Genomic DNA, 16,044 nt, shown 5'->3' on the forward strand with positions numbered 1-16,044 from the left:
TTTTGTCATCCAGGTTGCAGTGCAGTGGCGAAATCACGGCTTACTGCAGCCTCTATCTCCTGGGTTCAAGTGATCCTCCTGCCTCAGCTTCCCAAGTAGCTGGGACCACAGGCATGTGCCACCATGCCCAGCTAATTTTTCACATTTTTTGTAGAGATGAGGTCTCACTGTGTTGCCCAGGCTGGTATCAAACTCGTAGGCTCAAGTGATCCTCTGACCTCAGCCTCCCAAAGTTCTAAGATTACAGCCGTGAGCCATAGTGCCAAGCCTCAACGTCATTTATTAGTGAATTGCAAATTAAACAACAACGAGGACCACTACACACACATTAGAAGGGCTAAAATTCAACACTGACAATGCCCAGTGCTGACAAGGATGAGAAACCACAGGAGCTCTTGTGGGCTGCAAAATGCAAAGGGTGCAGCCACTGTGGAAGACAGGTTAGCAGTTTCTCACAATGCAAAACACAGCCACGCCACAGAGTTCTGCAATTACGCTCCTAGTAACTAACCCAACTGATCTGAAAACTTGTGATTAAGCCTAACTTTGAATGCAAATGTTTATAGCAGCTCAATTCATAATTGCCCAGAACTGGAAGCAATCAAGATGTCCTTCAGCAGGTGAATGGACAAACTGTGACCCATCCATTCATTCACTGTAATACTATTCAGAGATGAAAAGAAGTGAGCTATCAAAGCACAGAAAGATGTGGAGGAATCTTGAATACACGTTACTGAGTGAAAGAAGCCAGTGTGAAAAGACTACAGGCTTTATGACCCCAATTATATGACATTCTGGAAAAGGCAACACCACAAAGGCAGAAAAACAATTAGTAGTTTGCAGTAGGAAGGAGCCAATTCAGGAGGGAGAAGGGAGCTTTCGGGAGACGGAATAGGTGAAGTACAGGATATTTTTAGAGTGGTAAACGTGTACTGTATATACTCTTATAGTGACGGAATAGGTGAAGTACAGGAGGTTTTTAGAATGGTAAACGTGTACTGTATATACCCTAATAGCGATGCATGACATTATGCAAGTGTCAAAACCCATAGAACTTCACAGAACAAAAAGTGATCCTTAATTAATGCAAACTTAAAAAGTGACTGAGGAGGTCAGAGACCCCAGGAAGAAATGCAGACTGTGATAAGACATGAGTGATAGCTGCTGCATTACAAATATATAAAGCAACCTCACTGAAGCAGGTGGAGAGGTGCTGACTTGAGCAATTTTGGAAATGAGTGGCAGCTGTGAGACTATAGGCAGAGGGAACTCCATGGAAGCACCAGACTCTACTTGATAATGTCCCTCCCCACACAAGAATACCTGCTAGCAATTCAGATACTTTCCCAGATATGCTGGAACTGAACAATTCAGTAAATGACCGGTAGATGGTGGGACCCGGTTTCTCACTACTGGAATGGAAGGGAGAAGGTTAGAATGATCCCCTTGGTACAGATTAGATCCCCCTAGTGATGGAGGCATCACTAAGAACTCATGTTTAACTTAACACAGATAAGTGTGTTTGCATGTCTTACAGATTTAGAAATATGTAGAGATATGTTTATATACATGGATTAATATATGTGTATGTATTTCCTTGCTCCATCAGTTCAGAGGGTCAAAAAGAAGCAATACTCCAGCAGCAACAAGCACACTGAGCACCCAACCCTTGTTCCAGGTACCATAATCCAATAGAAGGACCCAGGGCTTCTTGGAGAAATGGCTAATTCTATGGAGCGAGATACATACCAGATCAGCTGGAAGCATCTGAGTGCTGGAGAGTAAGAAGACACAGCAACTGCCACCACCACCAGCACCACAAACCCCCACAATGATCAGGGTGTGTCATGGGGCACATGGGTGAACTGAAGGAGCACCCAATGGCCAAAGCTCTGGCCATTTCAGCAACAAAATGAATAAAGGAGTATTGGATTATAACCCATAGTCTAAAATCAATGCTTATGAGTTTATGCTAATGTACTCAAGGATGACTGGTTTCTTGCAGCTGTTGTAACAAATTCCCACAAACTTGGTGGTTTAGGGAAAAACATTCTTATCTCACAGGTCTGGAGCCCAGAGTCAGTATCACTGGGCTGAAATCCAGGTGGTGGCAGGTCCTCTTCCAGCAGCCCGTGGCTGCTGCATTCCTTGGCTTGTGGTCACTTCCCTTCAGTCTTCGAGCCCAGAATCTGCAAACCTCCCTGTTCCATCCCTATGTCTCTTTCTCCACTGCATAACTCCCCACTCCTTGGGCTCCCAATGACAACTTCCCTCAAAAGAGTACAGTGTGGAAAGGAGGAGAAGCCTCAGAGCACCTGAGACAGGTGACCAAGGTCAACATTGACAGGCCTAAGTCCTGATGGGACACACCTCTGATGTGCTGTGATAAAAATGGCACTCTATCTCTGTGACCTTTCCCCAGTACACAACCCCAGTTAGTCATGCAGAAAACACCAGAGAAATTTTAATAGGGGGGCATACAAAAAATGCCTCATCAGTACTCCCTGAAATTGTCAAGGTCATCAGAAACAAGGAAAGGCTGAGAATCTGTCGCAGACAAGAGGAGTCCAAAGAGACACAAAGAGACAAGACAGTGAAGTGGGATGTGGCATGCTGGGTGGCATCTTCGTACAGAAAAAGGACAAAAGCTAGGGAACTCTGAGTAAACTACGGACTTTAGCTAACAGTAATTTCCTGTTACTTCTTCATTAATTGTGACAAATGTGTCATACTACTTCAAGATGTCAGTAATGGAGGGGACTAGGCACACAGCATGCGGAACTCTGTGTCTTCTCACTATTCTTTAAATCTAAAACTATTATAAAATATAGTCTACTTAAAAAAATCAGCCAGAAATGAGAAATAAGAGAAGTCACCTTCAGTCCTGGACCACCCACCCAGGAGAAACACCTGCCTCTCTGTGTTCTTGTTCATTCTCAGGATGGAAAGTGCAAATGCAGAGGGTTGTTATATGAGCAGCTCTAGAAGCAAATCCTTCTAGTTTCATTCTGCTCTAGTTTGTTCTGAAATTGTTCAACTCCAACTTTTGATGCGAGATTTGGAGAGGAAAGACTTTCTTTCTAAAATGTATATGTGGCTAGAAGATAAGCCATTGTTAAATAGCTGAAAAACTTGAGAAATGCCCTGCCCTGAGCAGGTTTCATGGCTGCCCCCGCTGTGGGGAAAACAGGCCAGGGAGCTTCATTGCTGTGTAGCTTTTCTTTCCCCATCAGGTTCAGAAGTGGGATTAACCAACCCCTCATCTCCTTCAAACAAGCCTTGGCCACTTAGAGGTTGTCAGACGTTGAGCTGCACGCTTGAAGTTGTAGAGCCAACCTTCCAGCAATCATGGCAGAGCACACCTTTCCTCTCTCACTGGCGCCACAGCCCATCTGTATCAGCCAGGCAGCTCACAATCCTCACCCACTTTGTGACTCCTTCCTTCCTTCTCTTGGAACTCTTGCAGTATCTCTGTGCAAGAACATCTTCCTGCCAGGCCAATAGAGTCCCAGTGCACACAGTGAGGGAGGGTGTCTCTACTCCCAAGGCAGACCTCAATGATGGGTCCCCAAGCCCTGCAGCATCTGGGCTTGGCCTCTTGCTAGCTGCAGAAACACCTAAATTCTCTAAGCCTCAGTTACCTTGTCTATAAAGTGACCCCATAGAGTTGCTGCAAAAAGTAATGAAAGTGAATAAGTTATCAGAGATATGGGCATAGATCATGTCCAATACATCCCCAATAGTTTTGTTCTCTTTGCATTAAAAAGAACATGAAGCTTGTATTAGTTTGATATATGAAGCTGGCACTGAGAGAATTCATTGTAAACAATATGTTATCTTTAGTCTTCATTATAAGCCAATGGTCTGCCTGACTTTTGAGGACAAAGATGCGTCTGTCCCTGAACCTTGACCTGGGTGCTCCCTAACTTCCCACTGGCCTATGGGGCAGACTGGGGAGGTGGGTTCAAGGTCTCAATCGACTTGTTGCTGTCTTCATGCTACTCAGGAGTCTCTTTAAAGATGACAGTGAAACCTTGGGTATGTGTTTGGGGTGTGAGGAGGCAGGATGGAGGATCGTCTATGCCATTTTGGGTGTAGAGTTTTGAACATTCTTTTCTTCTGTTGGAACATGACTTTATTTTAGTTTCACATGAGTGAGCTCACCAGGTTCAGAATCTTCTTCTCAATCTAGCAGCAAGAGGAGGGGGCTCTCTGGCCCCTAGTGAGAGTTTTGCAGCCCCTTCCCTGCAAGGTATTTTGCCAGATCCCTCGCTTTGCTCTGTGTCTTCCAGTGACTCCACCTCCTCTCTCATGCCCGGGGAGGTCTCCTCTCCCTCATGCCCAGGAAACTCCCTGTGCCATTCAAGTCATCCCTCTGTAGGGGACTCCTGTGCCCCAGGCAATGACAGCTTCCTCATCCATGCATTGGATTGCTGACTTCCCATCCATTCATCAGTCATTTATCAAAAGCTTAGAGATTGCGGGTTCTGCCTGATGTTGGGAGCTGGAGTGACCCCACAAATTCACCCTTGCCTTGCTGGGCACAGGGTTGAGGGGGAAACACAGACACGTAAATGGTTCACGCTGCTTTTGGGCTGAATTAAGTAAGTGCCACAGCCGGATTACAGCAGTGTGTCTAGGGAGGGTTAATTCTGGCTGGGAGAACAAAGACAAAGGTTTGATTCAACAAACACTTTCCTGAGCCTGTGAATAAGGAGCTGCCATCTCCACAATGAAATGGGAAAAATGATGTTGAATATGGCAAAAAATCAGGGAGGCAGAGATATAGCTTCCACATGCGAGAGAACTAAAATAAATCGTGACACTTTGATGAAATGTCTCGATGGTGGAGAGATACAGTATTTTTATGGTGCTGCAGGTACATTGTAATTGATCAAAAAAAGCCCTTTCAACATGGAAAGCTTTCAGGTCCATAGCTGATCCGGACCATAAATCGCATTGATTGTGTCTTTCAGTTCACATGCCTGACTTGGGGAGAGTATTGAGAAAGTTTTTGATAGATTTGCTTACTTTTCCTCAGGTCTCTAAAAGGAGCTATGGGGATGGCAGTGGTGCCTGGAGTGTGATTCAGGCATCGTGTCTTAGAAGTATGAGCCTAGCTCTCAAGGTCCCACGACCAAGGTGTGCAAGGTAGGGATGTGTGGTAACCTCCCTGGGCTGGGCCTCCCCAGGGAGCCTGGGATCAGGCAGCACAGGTGACTGCATGGTATCCCACAAATCTGAGCCGGCCTTTCTCCTCAACCCGGCCTGCTGTGCCTGCAAGCAGCTCAGTGCTCATGCAAATCCTGTTCAGGGAGCTGGTGCTGTGTCTTCCATGTGGATTCTGGCCCAGCATCTGCACTGTCTGCAGTTGGGTGGTTGGTTCTTCCCCGAGGGCCAACCACTGGACAGACCCCAAGGGGACCTCTGTGGTCTTTTCGTGCCAGGGCTCCTCTAGAAATAAAGTTTCCTAGGAGCGTGGGGATAGGTACTGAAGAAGACAAACTCAGCCTTTGACAATTTAGGAAGATTTGTCCTCCTTGATGCCATGCTTCCCTGGCCTCCAGCCCACCTCAGGAAGAAAGAGAGTTTTCAGGGAAACTTAATGATGAGCCATTGACCATATATCAGCCTTACCTCCAAGTTCTGTCTTCCTAATCATAGTGCAGTCCTCACCCTCAGGCCACCGTGACAGCCCACTTGGGATAGCTTTTCAAGCTTAGCATTTCTGAAATACATTCTTTGGAATTCCTGATGTTTTAGAATCTATGTCACTAATTAATCTGTCTAAATTACTGACATTCCTACCATTCTCAAAACGAAATCTGAAGTCCCTTTGTCGTCTCACCAACATCAAGCTGCCACATTCATGTTACTGGTAATTAATGAGCTCATTCATTCACTTGACAGTGACAGTGTGGGGACTGGTATGTGTCAGGTACCGTCCCGGGAACTGGAGGATGGAGACTGGATCAGACAAGGTCTGCACCTTTACCTGCTCACCTTCTGGTGAGCATTGGAGGGGCCACCTCTGCCAGGAGAAAGGGGGACATCCCCCAAGGCAGCCTCACAGGAGAGCCATGAGACTTCTTCCAGGCACAGCAAAGGGCAAACTCATTTCAGATAGGATCAGGTGCCAATTTGAGGCTCATATTACAAAAATATAATATGAATGTATCATTCCATAAACAAATATTGGTGCACAGCTTTAATTTTTGAAACAGTCTGTCACCAGTGTTAATCAGGGAACAAGAAAATTAAGTCATGGGTGTGAGTTATCAAAGGAACAGGATGGGGGCTTTTATAAAGAGAGAGAGAGACCTAATGTAGGCAATTTGGCATTAAGAAAAAATAAACATAACCCCCCCGAAAGGTTTCTGATTAAAACACAAAAAAGAGATTCAGTGTCATTACTCCAATTCTGTTTTATTCCAGGTTACCTGAGACCCTGGAATACAGTGACACAAAGCAGGGATTCTCATGATATCCTCAATGGATATCATATCCACAGCCCAGGTCAATGCCACTGGCATGTCTAGTGGGAACAATTGAGAGAAGGCCAGCAGCTGCATATGGCAGCAAGCAAAATGGTGAGCCAGCTAGAAGCCCAACAGAGAGCCACAGAAAGAGACAGTCATGGAGAGCTCTGCTGGGGCCAGTGCAGGTCTTAAAGAGGAAACAAGAGACAACTCCAACGAAGAGACTGATTTTAATTGGATCAGATAGTGGAGTAATTTATGCCCCAGGATGTTGTCAGAAACCATAAAGCAATCAGGTAGACATTGGTAAAGGATAACAGCTGGCTGTGGAACCAACACAGGCCAAAGAGCGAAAAGCCTAACCAGTGAGCCAGAGGAGGAGAATGTCACCAAGAGCTCAGCGGGAACCACTGTTATCCCCAGAGAAGGGAGGTCAGGGCGGCACGGCCATGGCCAGGCTCTCTCAGGAGTGACACCAGGGGCTGCACACTGCTGTGGAAAGATGTCACCAAGAGCTCAGCTGGAACCACTGTTATCCCCAGAGAAGGGAGGTCAGGGCGGCACGGCCATGGCCAGGCTCTCTCAGGAGTGACAACAGGGGCTGCACACTGCTGTGGAAAGATGTCACCAAGAGCTCAGCGGGAACCACTGTTATCCCCAGAGAAGGGAGGTCAGGGCGGCACGGCCATGGCCAGGCTCTCTCAGGAGTGACACCAGGGGCTGCACACTGCTGTGGAAAGATGTCACCAAGAGCTCAGCGGGAACCACTGTTATCCCCAGAGAAGGGAGGTCAGGGCGGCACGGCCATGGCCAGGCTCTCTCAGGAGTGACACCAGGGGCTGCACACTGCTGTGGAAAGAGACTTCACTGAGCCGATTCTGTCAAGTCATTAAAGAAAAATAAAGTCGACAAGTCAAAACAAAAGAACAAGCCCTAGGTTGCTACCACATGTATATATTTTTTAATGCCCAGTTTTCTACAGTATAAAAAACAAGAGGCATACAAAGAAACAGGAAAGTGTGACACATACACAGGGAGAAAGAAATAAAACAAAACCAGGCAATTAAAACTACCTTCCAGAGTGTTTAGAAATAGCAAAAATGTCAAGCAGCTATTAAAAGTAAGTTAAAAGAACTAAAAGGAGGAATGTTTAAAGAAGTCCAGAAGGCAAAATGTCAACGTCTCGTTACATATACAATAATGATAAAGAGATAAAAGTAAATATGTGTAGAAAAATACCATATCCAAAATAAAAAATGTCACTAAAGGGACTCAGTGGTGGATTTGAGCTAGCAGAAGAAAACACCAGAAAACTTCAAGGTGGATGGATAAAGACTGTGTAACTGGAAGAACGGAGAGAAACAGTAATAAAGAAAAATAAACAAAACCTCAGGGAAATGTGGGATACCATTAAGTGTACTAAGGCATATCAGGAGAAAGTGAGAAGAGAAAGGAATAAAAAATACTCCAAGAAATAATGGCTCAGCCTTGGTGCGGTGGCTCACGCCTGTAATTCCAGAACTTTGGAAGGCTGAGGCAGGCGGATTATCTGAGGTCAGGAATTGGAGACCAGCCTGGCCTACATGGTGAAACCATCTCTACTAAAAATACAAAAAGTTAGCCTGCGTGGTGGTGGGCATTAGTAATCCCAGCTACTTGGGAGGCTGAGGCGCAAGAATTGCTTGAACCCGGGAGGCAGAGGTTGTAGCGAGCCGAGATCACACCACTGCACTCCAGCCTGGGGGACAGAGTGAGATTCCATCTCAAATTAAATAAATAAATAAATAAATATAATGGCTCAAGACTTCCCATATTTGATTTTTTTAAAACCCTCTCATCTACACATCTAAGGAGCTCAGTGAATATTTGGTAGGATAAACAAACATACCCACATCTTGACACATCTTACTCAAAATGTTGAAGGAGAGAAGAGAAACTATTGGAAAGACCGAGAGAAAAATGACTCAGCATGTACAACGGAACCCCAGTGAGATGAACAGATGACTCCTCGTGAGGAACAAGGGCAGCCAGAAGTCAGTAGTACAACGTGTTCAAAGCCCTGAAAGAAAAACTGTTAACCAAGAACCTTATTAAGAGAATAACACAGAAAACAGAGTGAAAACTAATGAAAATAATTAAAACACTACTCTAGAGAATATTCACATAATAAAAAGAAAGCAGTAAAGAATAATCAAAGTAATACAAAAAATAGGAAATTGTTTAAAAAGTAAAATAGGCATAAATCCAATTATGTCAATAATAACATGGTGACTGGATTAATCAGTGCATTCAAAGGACGAAGATTGTCAAACTAGATCAAACCAAGAAACAACACAATCCAACTATATTCTGTCTACAAGGCAGGAAAAACATTTAAATTCAAAGATATAACGTGAAAGTAAAAGTAATTACTTGCAAATTGCAACCCTAAGAGAACTGGAGTGGCTATGCTAATATCAGACAAAAGGGATTTTAAAACAAATGTATTGCTAAATGGAAGGAGGGACGTGGACATGCATGTGCCAAACAAGTTCCAAAATGCTGCAGCACAAACGGACAGCACTGACGGGAGAGGTGCTCAATTCATACTCAATTCAACCATATTAAGCTGGAGACTTCAATATCCGACTTTCCCAGAATGGATGCAACTGAGCAGAAGAGCAACAGGATGCAGAAGGCTTGAACAACTCCCTCTAGCAGGCATCTAAAGAGCACTCCACCCACCACCAGCAAAATGTACATTCTTTCCAAGCCCACGTGGAAAATTCTCCAGGATAGAACATATGCTAGGATGTAAAATAAGCCTCAAAAATTCATAAGAAATAAAATTCTACAAAATGTTTTTCCAACTGCAATGGAGTAAAACAAAGCTTGACAACTGAAGGAAATATGTAAATTTACAAATGTGTGGCGATTGAGCCACACACTTCTAAATAACCAGTGGGTCAATGGAGAAACCACAAAAGAAATTAGAAAACGTTTCAAGGTGAGTAAGAGTCAAAGCGCAACAAGTCAGCACTTGTGAGATGCCACTAAAGCAGTGCTTAGAGAAAACTTACTGTCAACTCCTATTTTAGCGAAAAAAAGGTTCTCACCTAAGCTTCCATATTAAGAAATAGGAAGATGGTGGGTGCACAAAACCTAAAGCAAGCAGAAGGGCAGATGCAATAGAGATTAGAGTGGAAATAAGTAAAACAGGATAGAAAAATAGAGAAAACTAACAAAAACAAACTTAGCTCTTTGGGAATATCAGCAATGTTGGAAAATTTTTTATTACACTAAGAAAAAAAGACTCAATAAACTAAAGAATGAAACAGGAGATACCACTATAAACTTTACAGAAATGGAAAGAATTCTAAGGCAATGCTATGAACAATAGTATGTTGACACGTTAGATAACTTTGATGACATAGAAAAATTCCTAGAAAGAAAATACCAAAACTGAATTAACAAGAAATAAGAAATCCAAATAGATGTAAAACAAATAAAGGGAAAATACCCCATAAAAATAAGCCGAGGCCTATGTGGTTTTCCTGGTAAATTCTACCAAACATTTAAAGAATTAACACCAATTCTTCATCAACTCTTCCCAAATTTTAGGTGAGAGAACCATGTCCTGCCCCATTCTATGAGGCCAGTATTACTCTATACAAAAAGCAAAGACTTCAATAAGAAAGGAAGCTACCACATAATGTCTGTTATGAATAATCCCTCAAAAACCCTCAACAACATACATTGCAAACTGAATCTAGCAACTCATACAAAGTTTGCCTTGAGTTAGGCAAAATTTTCTTAGATATGACACTAAAATCACAAGAGACTAAAAAAAATAAAGTAAACTAAGTAAAAATGAAAAATGTTAGGCCGGGCACTGGGGCTCATGCCTGTAATCCCAGCACTTTGGGAGGCCAAGGTCGGTGGATCATGAGATCAAGAGTTCGAGACCATCCTGATCAACATGGTGAAATCCCATCTCTGCTAAAAATACAAAAATTACCTGGACTTGGTGGCGTGCACTTGTAGTCCCAGCTACTTGGGAGGTTGAGGCAGGAGAATTGCTTGAACCTGGGAGGCAGAGGTTGCAGTGAGCCATGATCATGCCACTGCACTCCAGCTTGGGTGACAGAGTGAGACTCCATCTCAAAAAAAAAAAAAAAAAAGGAAAAATATTTGTGTTTCAAAGGGCACCATCAAGAAAGCAAAAGCACAGCCCAAAGATGGAAGACAACATTTGGAAATTACATATCTAATAAAAGACTTGCATTCAAAGTGTATAAATAAATCTTAACAACTCAACAATGAAAAGTCAAACAACCCAATAAAATGGGCAAAAGTTCGGAATAGACATTTCCTCAAAGAATACATACAAATGGTCAATAAACACATGAAAAGATGCTCAGCACTGTTAGTCATTACAGAAATGGAAATCGAAAGCACAAAGGACACCACTTTGCACCCACGAAGATGTTGAAAATAAAAAAGACAATATCAAATATTAGTGAGGATGTAGAGAAGTTGAGAAAATCAAAATACCCTCTTGTATATTGCTGGTGGAAACGTACAATGATGCAATCACTTTGGAAGTTTGAATTCTTTAAAATGTTAAACTTAGAATTACCATATCACCCAACAATTCCACTCTTAAATATCTACTCAAGAGGAAGGAAAATATACACCTCACAAACTTGTACATAAATGTTCATCACAGCATTATTCATAATAGCCTAGAAAGTGGAAACAACCAAAATGGTCATCAGATGATGAACAGATAAATAAAAGGTGACATCTCTAAATAATGGAATATTATTATGCAATTAAAAAGAAGAAAGTGCTGACACACACAGCAACCTGGATGAACTTGAAGATGTGATGCTGAGTGGAAGGAATCTCTCACGGCCAGGTACGGTGGCTCACGCCTGTAATCCCAGCACTTCGGGAGGCCGAGGCGGGCGAATCACCTGAGGTCGGGAGTTTGAGACATGCCTGACCAACATGGAGAAATTCTGCCTCTACTAAAAGTACAAAGTGAGCCAGGTATGGTGGCGGGTGCCTGTAATCCCAGCTACTCAGGAGGCTGAGGCAGGAGAATTGCTTGAACCCGGGAGGTGGAGGTTGCAGTGAGCCGAGATCGAACCATTGCACTCCAGCCTGGGCAACAGGAGCGAAACTCCAACTCAGGAAAAAAAAAAAAGAAATCAGTCACAAAAGAACACAGATTTCTGACGCTCTCTATAAAATATCTATCATAGGCCAATCTTTTGGGACAGAAAGTAGAAGGATGGTTGTTTAGAGTGCAGGTTCAGGTGGGGAACATCAAAGTGCCTGTGTTTCTTCTTGGGTGATGCAATATTCTAAAATTAGATTGTGATGCTAGTTGCACAATGCTGTGAATATATGAAAAAAATACACTGTACCCTAAATCGTGTGCTTTAATGGGTGAATTGTGTGGTATGGGAGTTATATGACAATAAGGCAATACCAATTAATGGGTTTTTGACTATTCTATTGGTTGTAGAAAGCAAAGAAGATGCAGAGGCTGATACAATGTCTGTAATGAAGATAACTAAGAGATACGTTTATTCAATATGATATTTAAGGGTCTACTCTGAGCTAGATCCTGGCTAACCAATGAAAGATACGGCCCTCTGTAACCTCAATTACTTAGAACTTACTGGAAGCATCATGATATGCCAAGTGCAAGGAAGAGAGGCCGGGAGTGGGTGGCGCGGATGAGAAGTGGGTAGGGAGTGGTGGCCAGGAGGCAGAGTGGGTCTCAGGGAGACTGCAGAGGGCAGGCAGTCCGGCTTCCCAGGGGGTCCTGAATGACCGCCAACGCTGTATCAGTCCCCCAACATTCAACATTTTAGAAATAAATTACCTTATTGATCATACAGAAATTTGTGTCTAATTTTAAAAGTTTGCATAAATGTTAGAATTTAAAAGAAGAACAGGTTCTTATAAAGTTAACCGTATCCTTCCCATGTGAGCCAGAAATTCCACTTCTAGGTATTTACCCAAGAGAAAAAGAAATTATCTTCAAAAAATACTTGTACATGAATATTGATAGCATCTTTATTCACAATGATCCCAAACTGGAAACAACACGACTGCTATGGATAAACAGGGTGGGGTTCATTCCTACGTATTGAGAAACAGGAACAACCCATTGATACAGCCAACAACATGGGTGAATCTCAAATACATTTTACCAAATGAAGGAAGCCAGACTCAAAGATTACATGCTACATGATCCCATTTCTATGGAAGTACGTGAATAGGAAACAAGTCACAGTTTGCAGGAACAAGCTGAGAGGAGGAGCTGACCACAGACGGGAAGCAGAGGGATTGCCGGGGATGGGGGTGAGGGGAAGGATTTGCTGTGATCCAGGTGGTCATGGCTTATGCATCTGCAAAATCGCATCGAACTGTGCACTAACAAGCAAACTCTGCTGTGTGTAAAGCATCCTTCAATAAACCTAACTAAACAAAAGAGAATGAAAGAAATACAACATAAACCCCCTGCAATACCATCCTTTTCATCTCTCAGATTGGCAGAACTAAGAACGACTTCACACGGAGGAAAAACAACAGAAAGTTGGTGTGGAAACACGAGGAAGCTCACTGAACCTCTTAGGGTCAGTCTTTCCGGAAAATGCATTTCCTGAAATAACACGTCTGACCTGCTCTGTCGGTGCGGGGCAGCAGGGAGGCCCGAGCTCTGCGGAGGACTGAGAATGGCACTTAACGACTGCAGAGTCACATCCGGAGTGGTCTGCTTAGAAAGGCAAATTCTGGCACTTCCCCAACAGACCCCAGAGCACCTTTGTTCTGAAAACGAAATCTGGGACGATGGGAGCCTTTTTAACATGCGGAGCTCACACTCTCTGCTACGCATCGCCCTGGGCTAGATACCGGCCCCGGGACGGCCTGCAGGCTGCGTCCTCACAGCCCAGCATCCCCCAGGGCTGCTTCGTGCCTCAGGAGGGATAGACTCAGGTCTCCTTCAGAGCCTCGGAACACACTGAGAGCAGCTCAGAGCGTGTTAGCTCAGCTGGAGCCTCACGGAAACTGGGAGGATGGTTGCTCTGTGACAGGAGGGAAAACTGACACTAGAGGTGGGAAATCACTCATCCCAACTCACCTCACCTGACTAGAGAAGGAGGTGGCTCTGAGGGTGGTCTGTCTGGTCCCCGGCTGCACTTTCTTCACCTCACCTCGAAGGAAGAGAATGAGAAGGAACAAAGAGAACATGAAGAAGAGGAGATGCTCTTGGCCTCTGTGGCCCCAGGTGGACAAGCTTAGGCTCCACCATTGCACAGATCAGAGCAAGCAGCGCTCCAGAGAAGCTTCAACGACCTGCCCACATTCTCAGACAGTAAATGGTCCATCCACAACTGGAATTTGGGGGTTAATAATCCAATCCCAGGCGGCTTTCATTCGATCTGCTGCCTCCTTAAACTCTGCCAAAGTTTACCCAGAAAAGTGAGGCCTGAGAGACAGTTTTACAACAACCTAGGATCAATAGTTTGCTGCTCCCTCCTAAGATTCCTAAAACTCTGTCTGCAGTCTTTTTGCAGGTATCCAGGATGGACTACTTTGCAGCAGTTCTTCAATTTCCAGTGAGCTGATAGCCACCTCCTGCAATGTGCCTTCACTTATCCCAAATCATTTTCTCCACCTGATCCCCGAAGCCAGAGAGCCTGCCTCTGACACCTCCATGTCCTTCCATAGTTGATGGAAGGGTTTTCTCCAGGGACAAGAGAATTGTTCCTGGGCCTCAACTCCAGCAAAGGCGGAGTCCGGATGGAAACTGTCGGAACGGGCCAGCTTCTGCTGCAGGAACAGCTGCTCCTCACGTCCTGGGAGCTTCACCAATGGAGGCTCACATCCCCCCTCACTCCGTGCGCACATTCCCCTCACTCCGTGCGCACATCCCCCTCTGTGTGCACACCTACCTCTGTGTGCACACCCCCCTCGCTCCATGTGCACACCCCCCTCACTCCTTGTCCGTCATAGGCCACATGGGGTGACCCAGGGCCTTCGCTCTGTGGCCCCCTCCTGGACTCGGTGGGTGGAAGGCCACTGTCGTGAAGTGAACTGCCCCAGGTGGGAGCTGTGGCAGGGTCTCTGTGCCAGAAGGGACTCTCCTCATCCCCACTGCTGATTTGTTGGCCAGAACATGTCACTAGGCTCCCCCACCCCAAAGGCAACCAACCAGAACTACCCTACACGGGCCCGGGTCAGGGAGAACAGGACAAATCCAGCAAATGGAGCTGATGTGGTGAGCAAAGAGGCACATGGAGGCGTCACCAAGAGCCTGCTATGGAGCAGACATGCGCTTTTATCAGAAGTGACCCAGAGAAGGGCTGCTGGTGGCAGGGCTGCAGAGACCCGAGGGTGCTGGAAAAGCCTACATCTGCCCACCCGTCCATTCATTCAACAAACAGTGAGTACCTGCCATGAGCAGCCTACATCTGCCCACCCGTCCATTCATTCAACAAACAGTGAGTACCTGCCATGAGCAGCCTACATCTGCCCACCCGTCCATTCATTCAACAAACAGTGAGTACCTGCCATGAGCAGCCTACATCTGCCCACACGTCCATTCATTCAACAAACAGTGAGTACCTGCCATGAGCAGTCCTGCCTGCTGTTTACATAAGACAAGCCCTGAGAAATCCCGGTCGGACTGGGGAGGCAGATGAGGTCACGGAGCACGCTGGCTCGTTCCGAGGAGGCGGTGGCACAGGTGAGCACAGGTGGGGCCTGAGCCCCATCCAGAGAGAGCAGGGGGAGGTCAGGGAGGACTTCTGACCTCCTGGAGAAAGGGTGCCTGAGTGAGTCTGGATCCAGAGAGGGTTAGGTGTTGCGGGAAGTCAGGAACCCCGAAAGGAGGGACCGGCTGAAGCCGCGGCAGAAGAACATAAATTGTGAAGATTTCATGGACATTTATTAGTTTCCCAAATTAATACTTTTATAATTTCTTACACCTGTCTTTATTGTAATCTCTGAACATAAATTGTGAAGATTTCTTGGACACTTATCACTTCCCCAGTGAATATCCTTGTGATTTCCTATGCCTGTCTTTACTTATCTCTTAATCCCATCATCTTCTTTGTAAACTGAGGAGGATGAATGTCGCCTCAGGACCCTGTGATTGTGTCAACTGCACAAATTGTTTGTAGAGCGTGTGTGTTTGAATATGAAATCTGGGCATCTTTAAAAAAGAACAGGATAACAGCGATGTTCAGGGAACAAGAGAGGTAACTTTGAACTGGCCGCTGGTGAGCCGGAGGAAACAGAGCTGTATTCTTTCTCTTTCATAAGCAAATAGGAGAAATATCACTGAATTCTTTTTCTCAGCAAGGAACATCCCTGAGAAAGAGAATGCGCCCTGAAGGTAGGCCTATGGACGGCCCCTTTTTAAGGTGTCCCGTCTTTTATGGTCGAAGCCAATGGGATGAAATAAGCCCCAGCCTCCTGTAGCGCTCCCAGGCTTACTAGGACGGGAAAATTCCCGCCTCATAAATTTTGGTCAGACAGGTTATCTGTTCTCAAACCCTGT

This window comes from Macaca nemestrina, chromosome 9, assembly GCF_043159975.1.
Source record: "Macaca nemestrina isolate mMacNem1 chromosome 9, mMacNem.hap1, whole genome shotgun sequence".
In the NCBI taxonomy this organism is placed as follows: domain Eukaryota; kingdom Metazoa; phylum Chordata; class Mammalia; order Primates; family Cercopithecidae; genus Macaca; species Macaca nemestrina.